The sequence below is a fragment of the Apium graveolens genome, chromosome 2, assembly GCF_009905375.1.
Source record: "Apium graveolens cultivar Ventura chromosome 2, ASM990537v1, whole genome shotgun sequence".
Classification (NCBI taxonomy): Eukaryota; Viridiplantae; Streptophyta; class Magnoliopsida; order Apiales; family Apiaceae; genus Apium; species Apium graveolens.
The window spans coordinates 67,527,101-67,538,694 of NC_133648.1; positions in this window are offsets into that span (position 1 = coordinate 67,527,101).

Consider the following 11,594-nt stretch of genomic DNA (forward strand, 5'->3'; position numbering starts at 1 on the left):
TAAACATAAATCATATTAGACATGACATTAGCAAATATATCTAACAGTAACAACACCTATGAGAATGGATTTGAGAACTACAATGTATGGTGAGAACACGAGGTATCAAGAAAGATGAGAAGGAACCTAGAGAGAAGGTTCATGTGTTCTGAGGTATAGCTGCTACCAGGTTATATGAAGCTACTAGTAAGTATGCCAACTATGATCATCTTGTGGAATGAGCTAGATAGATTTTTAAAGGAGTTAGAGCAGATTGGAGATCTAGAGTTTTCTTGGAAGTAGATAATGACATTATGACTAAACGTGATACCTATAATAGTAATGTGATGCGATATTAGTCGACCTTGTTTTATAAAATAGATTTGATGACTACTATACATAGAAATCGTAAGACATGATGATAGGAGTGTTACCAGTATGGAAGACTAGAAGTGAAGTTACGAATAATATAAAATGCAATGGTAACTGGAATTTTTGTCGACCAATGAAGGTAAAATGGATCAAATAAAAGGTAGAAGATATATGAGAATGAATGAGCTCTTATCTGAGTATTTCTCTAATTTGATAATTGATAGTGGTTGAAAAGAACGATAACCAACTCATTTAGTAATGATGACCAGGTGTATGATATTTTAAAATTTTAAACAATTTTCAAAAGAGATTTTCTTAATAAAATTTTCTAAAAGTCCTTTGAACAAAACAAGTTTTAAAACTTGGTTGTTCAATTACTCCTTGAGTTTCTCGATTGTTATAAGATTCAGATTATCTAGAAGAATACTTGTTCTAGAAGTCAGTATGGTTCATTCAGCAGGCCAAGTGGAACTGCTATTATGGAGAAGATTTAATTGTTCCTAACAGGAGCACAAATATTGTTTGACAAGTTTAACAACAGAACCAATGTACGGAGAAACTGTTCATCCAATTTCTGAGATTATTAGAGTTCAAATAATACGTCGATTTACAAGCCAGGTACGAGCAAAGAAGATTGAAGAAATCTCCATACTTTTCTAAAGGAAGAATGTTATTAGCAAAGGAGTCGATATGTTGAATGATCAGTAGCGTAAACAAAATTTGAAGTGACGATTGTAAATCTCGTAAGAGTGCAATTAGGGTTTAATTATAAAATAGTGAACATGGAAGCGCGATGCTAAAGATACAAGACCTAATAAATGGAAATTTTTTCTAATAATCGATTTAAGAAAGCATTTCAGAGAACTTTCTAAAGTTATTATATGACTCAAAATGAGATCTATTGATTGGATAAGCATTGAAGCTATAAACAGATGAAATGTGGATGGAGACCAATGATATCATTCTTTCCTATAATCCTATATATTCTTATGATTCTTAAAATCTTGAGTAAAGTATGAACTTCTTTCATGATCAGCTCTATAAAGTGACAAGAAAATTGTTGAATCTCTTTCAAATCATTCCTCCTTCAAAATATGGCTTCCTGATTGAGACAAGCAATGTTATGGTGTGACGCTTTGTCAAAATGACAAAGAGTCTGGTGGGACGCCACCTAATCATATGTTGTATGCCATATAGTATGAAAGACTGGCCATCTTGAGTACAAATATGGTTGTCTTGTTCATATCTAAATCATTATTCATTCTTTTTTCTTCAATCATGATTTGTTGATTTATGGATCCTTCCGATTGTTTCATTGTACTCTCATTCCTTACAAAAGGATTCCAATCAGAATCATATACACAAGTTCTTTCTTGTGTAAGGTCTATTCTTTGAATATTTTAAAAAGGAAGTGAAATGAACCCGTATAGTAGATGGAGTTATATGGATAATTGCAAGCCAATAAATGGTGGACATTTTTGTGTAGAGAAGAACCATTATGCAGATAACAGGATTGCTACGAGGACATCAAATCAGAGGCGGAAATCTGTATACATGATATGTGGCAAGTATGGGATTTTGGCTTGAATTGGAGTAGTTAGCGAACAGTATGAGGTAAATTAACTAGAGAAATAAGAAACTAAAGCTGCTTATATTAGACAAGGCAAATGAATGGCTGGACAGCGGAAGCAAATAAAAACATTCTTAATAATAACCAGATAATCGATTAATGCATTGTGAAGATGAAGCATACCTCAATCATGTGGGAGATACTTTTCATGAAGAATCAATATCAAAGGGATGCTAGTTACGAATAAACTTTGAGTGTGCTCTTCAAGGAATGGTTGGGCCTTCCCGCTCAAGTAAATAAGTTATGGTAAATTCAACGCTTATAACTGAGCCAGTAAAGAAGGTTTAGTATAAAAAGGCATAAGTGGAGGTAAATGTATGGTGGTTTAACTGCAACAAGTTTTAAGAAGTAATGCTTTAAAACCAAAGGAATTCTTTCACAAGATTATGAGAGTGTTGGTTGAGACCATGTATGGGTTATCGAAGGTTGAAAAAGTTAACTAATAAGAATAAGTGTACATTTTCAAGGATGGATAAATTGTTAATTAGAGAGCTTGAATTGAAACACGAACTAGAAGAATTCTAGAATAATTTATAATTGAACTCATTAATGATAATCTGTTATAATCAGAAAATATAAGAAAATGTATGGTATAATAAAAAAAAATTACGATAATTTTAAGTTGAACTAAAAATATGGGTTATACTGGCTAATAGTATATGTGGTGGTGAAATGGTGAGTTAGAAGATGGTAGTTGGTTGGTATACTTGTGGATGGAATGTGGGTTGTTTGATTGATTGTTGGTGTCGGCTTGAGTTCGACTGGTAGTCAATAATATTAAGGAGATGCTGCCCAAAATTTTTCGAAAAATACCCTACTCTTAAAAATAGAAAGTATACTTCCGTGTGTTATTGATATTCATGTTGATACTCCAAACAATTATGATCTCGGCTCTTGAAAAAGGTTGTTACAGCCAATCCGACTATATATAATTGGTCTTTGATTTCATTTAGCTAGTCATCAATTGGTGCAATTTATTAATTAAGTGAGTTAATTGGTTAATTTTACCAGTTAATGGTCAGTTGGATGGAAATCGATTCCAATTAGATTAAGTCAAATTTTGATGTGACTTTCAAATCCGAAATCAAAGCAATGAGGAATTTGGAGAAAGTAAGGACACCAATAGAATTCAGAAATTGCTGCAAATATGTGAGGCTTTACTTAGATAAATATGTCCTTTGTAATAAACAAGAGAGATAAAAAGTTATTTGTATAGGAAAGTGAGAAGAATTTTTTTAAGAACTAAAGATTAAAGATAGAGCAAAGAGAAGGAAGAAAGGAAAGGAAGAAGGGAGGTGGAATAAAGAAGAGATTAATCACGACACCTATTTCGTCACTTCCAAATGGTCAAGGAAATTTTGTAAATTATAGTGATTATTTTCATAAGGGATTAGGTTGTGTTTTGATGCAGCATGGTCAAGTTATTGCATATGCGTCTAGACAACTGAAACCTCATGAACAGAAGTATCCCCCATGACTTGGAACTAGCAGCAATAATATTTATACGGACCATAAAAGTTTGAAGTATATATTCACACAAAAAGGAACTCAACATGAGACAACGAAGATGGCTGGAGTTGATAAAGGACTATGACTGCACGATTAACTATCTCCCAGGAGAAGCAAACATAGTAGCAGATGCATTGAGCAGAAAGGAAGGACTGAACGTGTTGACAGTATCAGAAGAATTATACAAGGAATTTCAAAAGTTGGAACTGGAAGTCGGAGTTTGCAAGCCTAACAATACAAAGATGTATAGTATGACTTTTCAGCCATAATTGATAGATAAGGTAAAGAAATGTCAAGTGGATCAAGATATTAATCGTTTAGAAGGAGAAGAGTTATATACTCAAAAGGATGATCAAGGTATTTTCAGATTTTATTCCAGAATTTGGATTCCACCAGTGACAAAATTGAAGAATGAAATTTTATAAGAATCTCACAACTCAAGATATTCAATCCATCCATAGAGTACTAATATGTATAGAGATTTAAAGGAAAATTATTGGTGGCCAGATATGAAAAGAGAAATTGTGAAATAGATTAGCAAATATTACACGTGTCAAGGAGTTAAGGCGGGACATCAAAGACTAGATGGATAATTTCACCAAGAAACGTCATAGTGATGTCACCTAAGAACCAAAGGTGAGGAAAGTGTTAATTACATCATTATTGATAGGTTATCCAAACCTAATCATTCTCTGTTATTAATAAACAATTTTTACAATATGTGGGTTAGTTGTTGCTTGAAGAAATGGTGGTACATCATCAGATCTAGAAATTTATTATAAATTATCAATATTGTTTGATGTGAGATTTGACAGGAGTATTCAGAATATACCTGTCGAACCAGAATAGTATATACCACTCCTAGATGAACGGGCATTAAATAAGGCAGAACTAAAAGATAGAAATCTGGCTACGATAACTCAAGGGATTCAAGCTACTCCGAGAATATGATACGAGACATAGATGTCAAAGAAGATGTTCTGATGGTATGGCACAAAGAAAGAATAAACATTATATGTGACTAGACATCAAGGAAAGTATTGCGGTTAGTTTCGTATGAGAACTTCATAGAACCAAAATAAATGATAAGATGGGTTAGAATATGCTGGTGATGCCTCGAGGCTAGTGTATCCTCTTCAAAGTAGTAAGAGATTTTTGCTCAGCAAATATACTCGATTATGATTCAAGGAAAATAAGATATGGTGATAAGTTTGTGTGTCAATCATTTTCAGCCGGGATTTTCTCGTTAATTTTTTATTTTGGAATAAATTCGAGAACGTTAGAAATCGAATACACTCTGGTTTCAGTATATCATTCGCAGATAGACAAGAAGATTAAGGGAACGATTAAAGAGCCTCGAACGCGATTGGAAGCGATTACAAACTAGGTTAATTGAACAGAGAAATATGTGGGAATGGGGTTCAACAACTAGTAACTATTGCAAACGTTCATGAGCATGAATAACAAGAATTAGAAAGAAAAGAGAATTAATAGACATTATGCTGGTCCTTTTGAGACAGTAAAAGAGGCAGGATAAGTATAAGTGAGTTGGCATCACTGCCACCCGTATAACAGGTTCATAGGGAGTTTACATGTGTATATTTAGGAAAAGTAATTAAGTTCCATTATATATAAAAAATGGAGACTTGTGTTGAGTTATATGAGCAACTAATAGAATATGATATCAGCAAGAGGCTGTTAAGTAATGAGTAATACTGTGAGTGAAAGTTTACGAAAAGTTGTATGGTTGAGGGAATCAACCTGAGAAAATGAAAATGAGATACTTGAATCTACCATTATCTAATCCTTAATGTGATTCTGAGGACAAAATCCTTTTAAGGGGGAAAGGATGTAATATCCGGGACATGTCGTGTAATTATTTTTATCGATAAATGATTATTATGTGATTTTTGGTGAATTATTGAATGATTGGTGTAGATACGTGGATGCTTATATATGGTAAAGTATAAGTATGTTAATTTTATTATGTCCAGAATAAAATACAGATAATTAAGGTATTTTTCTGGTAATTTTTGGAGTGTTATATAATTTTATATTAATTTATGAATTTATTAATTATTTTCTGAATAATTACAAAATTATTTTATAAAGTCGGGAATCTTCCAACTTCAACCGTTTTTACGTTTTTAAAACCCGAAACTCTTCTGAAAACTCCTTCGTAACCTAATCTGATAATTTCGGACATTTTCCGTGTTTTGACTTTTTCGATCCGGATTACTGTTTGACCCGTGCGCGGCCCGGCGCAAAATTTTCGATACGATAATCATTTCGATAGAGCAACAAAACCCGTATTCTCGAAAGACGGGATAGTATTACGTTATTTTCGTATAAAGTATTTTATAAAAAGCCCGGTTTGGATAATTACCCAATACGGGTATTAAATCAGAATGTTTTTGCAGTTACTTAGAGGTTAAGTAACTAATTTCTCGATCCAAAACGAACCAACACGAACCAATATTCCATAAATATATATAGCCCTTTTATTATTTCATTTTATTCGCAAAATCATAAACGATCAGTAAACATATAAGATTTACAGAGAGAAACCCTAAAAACGTTACGTTCTTGACAATCAAACGTATGAACGAAACCGTTATCGAACTCCGATTCGGGCGTGTAATATATCAAATCGAAGCTCTCGAAAAACCCTTTCTGAATCAACCATCCATTTTTGTGCAGGAATCAAGGTATTTTTCTTATTTAATTATTTTATTTCGAATTATTTAAAGATTAAATTATGGAAATTTGTTCTGGATGATGTTGATATGATTTGATGATTCCATTATGTAGATAATCTTTTTCTAGTCATTTTGGTATTTATATGTCAAAAATCAAGTCCAATAACATATATAAATTGATGTTTGATTCTGAAAAATTGAAATTAGGGTTTATAGGTTGAATGTTCTTAATTGGAAATTGGGTATTTCTGTGTTTAGGGTTATTGTTTGAAATTGATTGCACAGAATTATAGATCGTCCAAAGACGAATTGATTGGTATTAATGGCATGAACAGGCCATAACGGGAAGGCGATGATCGGAGTTTGAAGGTTCGCTAGCAGCAGAACTTTGATCGAGTTTTTTGATTAAATCGTGGATTGTTTGAGTGAATTGATTGTGCAGATACGTTCCTAGAAGCAAGAGCAACATTTCCTATTAATTTCGTGAATTTATGGGTGCTTTTCCAGGTGGCCGGAAAAGTTCCAGTCGCCGTTAATGGCGACTGGCCGGCGGCGACGGCGGAACGACGGGGAAGACGGTAAAATTACCGTTTGGACCCCCTCGTTTCCAAAGTCTACAAAACTTGGATTTTTGTTTACAAAAATTCCAAAAAACAGATTTCTGTTTTATTATTTTCTGAAATGATATTTCTTTTTATAATATTTTCAGAAATTGACTTTTATTTATTTTAAAATTTAAAATTCTTTATTTAATTTTTGAATTTTTTTTAATTTAAAAATAAATCTTAATTATTTAATTATTTAATTTTAGTTGATAATTAATTATTTAATTAGTCAATTAATTGAATATTAATTGATCAATTAATTTAATTAGGTATTAATTAATTATAAATAATTTATAATTAGATTTAATTATTTATTTTTTATTTAAAAATTCTGAAAAATAATTTCGAGTTTTAAAATATTATTTAAAATTATTTTCAAGGCTCGATAATTATTATAAAATTATTTTGAAGTCAGATTCTGGTGTTCGAACCCTATTATTTTATTATAAAATGATTCGGAGTCCCGTTTTAATTCCGAAAAATGTTCAAAAAATTGTATTAAATACCTGGAAAATCATTTTAACCCTGAATCTTCTTTAAAAATTTAGTTTGATCGAATATCTTGTATGCTATGTGCTACATGTTATCTGATTGATGTGTTATATGCCTATGTGGTTATTGTTTTATTGTTTTAGTCATAACTTTCAATTCATAAATCGGATTTGGGTAAAACGATGGGTAGATAAAAGCTTATGACGTCTATGTGATGATTAGAATGATATGAGATTGAGTATTGATAGATACTTGTGATGCCTATAAGAGTAAGCGAGTCATTGAAAAGAAAGCCAATGATCAATAAATAGAACTGAAGTGTAGAAAAAGAAAGCAAGTGATCGATGAATTGAAGCAAGGCATAGAAAAAGAAGAAAAATGATGGAAAAGTAAAATTGTTAGATGGGTACAAGTAAAGTTGGAAATCATCGGTGATAAGGCAAGTAATTCTGAACCTTCTTCAAGATATATTGCAAATATTTTTGAACTTTCTCATAACATGTTGCTAGTATTCAAAATAAATCATGTTTTATATTGCAAGCGCCTTAAACTATTCAACCTTGAACCCTGATTTTTATTGATCTTGAGCCATAAGCCTTATTCTTCATAAACCATTGATTGTTGAATTCTCAGATACAAGCCAGACATATACGATACTACTCCACAAATACATATCTACCACATAATAATTTATGATATTAAATTGCTTGACATACCAACCCCTATGCCTTGTTTAACTAGGAAAACCAATCCTTGTAACCCTTGAACCCTTGGTCTTTTACTTTCTGATTCTTTCCTTGATTGAAAGCCAATCTTTTTGAATTCCTTGTTATACCTTCATGGTATTGTCAATCACCTTATGCTTCAAGATAAATATCATTTATGATTCAGCTTATTGAATTACATTGTTTATCATATTGTTATTCTGGAATTGGATTGCTTTTAAATATAGACCAGATTCGTGGTCGGACCAGATTCGTGGTCATAATTGGCCAATATGTGCCTTGGATCCAGTATATAGAGCAAAGCTGAGAGCCTTGCTCGGGTTAGTGCGTGATTGATCAGTAGCCTACCCTTGGTTTTTAAAATGAAAAGTGAATATCCAATTCTAATCATTGCTTATTCAGAAACTTGATTCTTCTGAATAATTTCAATTGATCATTGTTTAACCTCAGTTATTGCTATTATGACTTGCTGAGCTAGTTAGCTCACTCTTGCAAACCTTTTTATGTTTTCAACAGTGTAAAAGGAAAGTTGTTGGTAATGAGAATTCCCAGTCCAATATGCGAGCTAGGATTCCAGGTTAAGTTGGATCAAGCTAGCAGGAGCTTTATATTGTAGATGAGTTATGCAAGATTGTAAGAACGATATCATTGTCAATTGTAAGTTGAACTAGTTGGGATTTGGTACGATGTAATAAAAGTTAAGGTTGTGGCTTATTTTCATACTTTAACCTGTTGCGATCCATTATTGTACAAGGAAGGGTCACTACATATAATATTGTATATACAGGTTTATATATTGTGTGTGTGTGTATTGTGAGCTCCAAACTTCTGACCCAGGTTTGGAGAGCGTCACACTTGCTACACTTGGTTTATATATCACCAAGTTACATATGTAATAAGATAAAAATATATTCTCTCATCTAGGTCCAACTCACATGTTTGTTCATTTCTCTGTCCAATGCAATCCAAGTTAGATACGACATCTTTGAACGAGCTTGTCTTGCATAGAAATGGAAATGCTTCATTTTTTTGAGAAACCTTGCAAACAGACTACCATATTCCTTTTGTGCACTATCAACCAATGTGACTCTGTCAGCTTCTGTCAAGTCCATTTCAACTGCTATCTAGTTAATTATCCGTTGAAGCTTTTGAATATTATCCGTTGCGACTATATTGGTGTCATCCATTTAAGATTTGTAGATAATATTCGTTGACAACTTTATATATTATCCGTTGATGGCTTGACTGGCTTATCCATTGAGGATATATGAGTTATCTATTGAAGCTTGTAGAATCATCCGTTGAAGCTATTTGACTTAGCAGTTGAAGTTGTTTCCATAGCAGTTGATACTCTTTCACTTATACAAAATTACAAGGCATTTCATATATACAATTAACCCAACTATTTTGCATATCTTGCTAGTAGTCAAGATGAGTTAAAAATAATTAAAACTACTAAACCCCCAGCTATTCTAGTATACAGAATGTGCTACATACTTATTGATATAAGCTACCCCATCAATGGATAGATAATTGTGGTTATCCGTTGATGGCTACAAAGGACACTAAATAAATCTACTTCGGTGTTTTGGTGAATTATAATCAAGACTATAATATATTCCTAACACTTCTTTCTCCTAAAAACTTACCCTCTAGTTTCATTCAAACTCTCAAATGGCATCCAAATCAAACACTGGAAGAGCTGCAAGTAGGGAACCAATTTCCTTGCTTTTTTGAACCACAACTCACACCTGACAACTTCAAATACTTTGTGAAATTTTTTTCTGATTCATATCTTGTAGGAGCTCTAACTGTAAACCCAACTCTATATCTAGGTGTGCTTAATAAATTCTGGAGAAGTGTTATTCTCACCATGTTAGGTAATGAATTACACACGGAGAGGGGGTGAATGTGTTTTTATGTTTTTCAGCTTTTCTTGAAATATTTATGGTTCTGAACAAAGTAAATCAAATCTTGTAGTAAGATGTGTTAAGACTGAAATTAAACATGCAACAATGAATAACACATATCTTTGAAAACTTACTTAATTTTATATTAAAATTATGAATGTTTTGCTACAAAATTTATAGGCTCTTTGTTGATAAAGAGCTTAGCTTCTTCCTTGAGAGAGTACAAGAATTTCCTGATCTAATTGTTGCAAGTAACAAAGGACCAGTGTTAACTTTATATGATAGTTAACTACTGGTTTACACGGTGTATAATAAGAGATGATATTCACTTTAGTAAACTGTCACTAATCATTCCATTTTAGGAAAAGTATATCTTCCATTTCTGGCTTAGCTTTTCTTTGCATACTGTGTTAACTTTGATCTTCCTTTTTCAGTTAATCTTCACCCTTGATCTTGTACACTCTTCAAGCTGCTTTTTGTATACTTGTCAATCCAACCGGTTCGATTGTTTGTTGATTGTTAATCTTGGATATTGAAATGTTCTGCAATTTGTACTTAAAGATTTTACCTCAAGATCTCCAGTTAGGCATATAGAGAACTTGACATCTCGATAAGTATATTGGTTTATCGAGATCTCTAATTACTCTATAGTTGATTTGACTTGAGTTCTCTATAAGAGAATTTAGCTTGTCGAGATCTCTCCACTTCATGTCTTCACTTTGGCTTATAGACATCTCTGAGTTCTCTAGTGATTACTTGACTTATCGATAACTCAGAGTTTCTAGTGATAATTGACTTGTCGATATCTCGAAGTTCTCTAGTGATAATTGACTTATCGATATCTCAGAGTTATCTAATGATATTTAACTTGTCGATAACTCAGAGTTCTTTAGTGATATTTGACTTGTTGATAAATATGAGTTCTCTAGTGAAGAAATGACTTGTCGATATCTCCAATCTTCATGTCTTCAATTTGGTTTATCGATATCTCTGAGTTCTCTAGTAGCTTTCTTGAGTTCTCTATAAGTCATTCTGGAGTTCTCGAATGACTTCTCTATAACACTAAATCTGTGACTTGTAGAGATCTTGACTTGGAACATTTTTCTCAAAACAGATTTATTCAACTCCAAGCTTCTTCATAATTCTTCTGAGATATGATCTTCTTGATCTTCTTCCAGATAGAATTCTTAGGCTTGATATTGTTTAAAGAAAAAGACTCAAGTCTGCTCTCGATCATTTTTACAGACTTTAAATGTTACAATACAAAATGCAAACTAATATTACAATACAACTTACTTAGGGTTATCAATTTGACTTAGTCTTGTTAAAATACAGGCATGCCTTGCACAGCAATCTCCCCCAATTTTCGAGAAGATTTCTTAACACTAATTCATGCATGTTAACAAGAGTAACCCCAAGTTATAATGGAAAATAAAATCAATACATAAAAATTGACACGATTAAAATTTTTATACATTAGGAGATTTAAAGAGTTTAAATAGTTACAAGCATCAGGTAAAGACTGTTTTTGCTTCTGCTTCTTTTCTAATGAGATCGTTTAAGTAATCAAGAATTTCAAGTTCTTCTATAATAGGTGTCCTGTAATAACCCCAATTTTTGGATTTTTTTTTGAAACCCTTATGAATAGTGATTTTGCAGATTATGCTGAATAA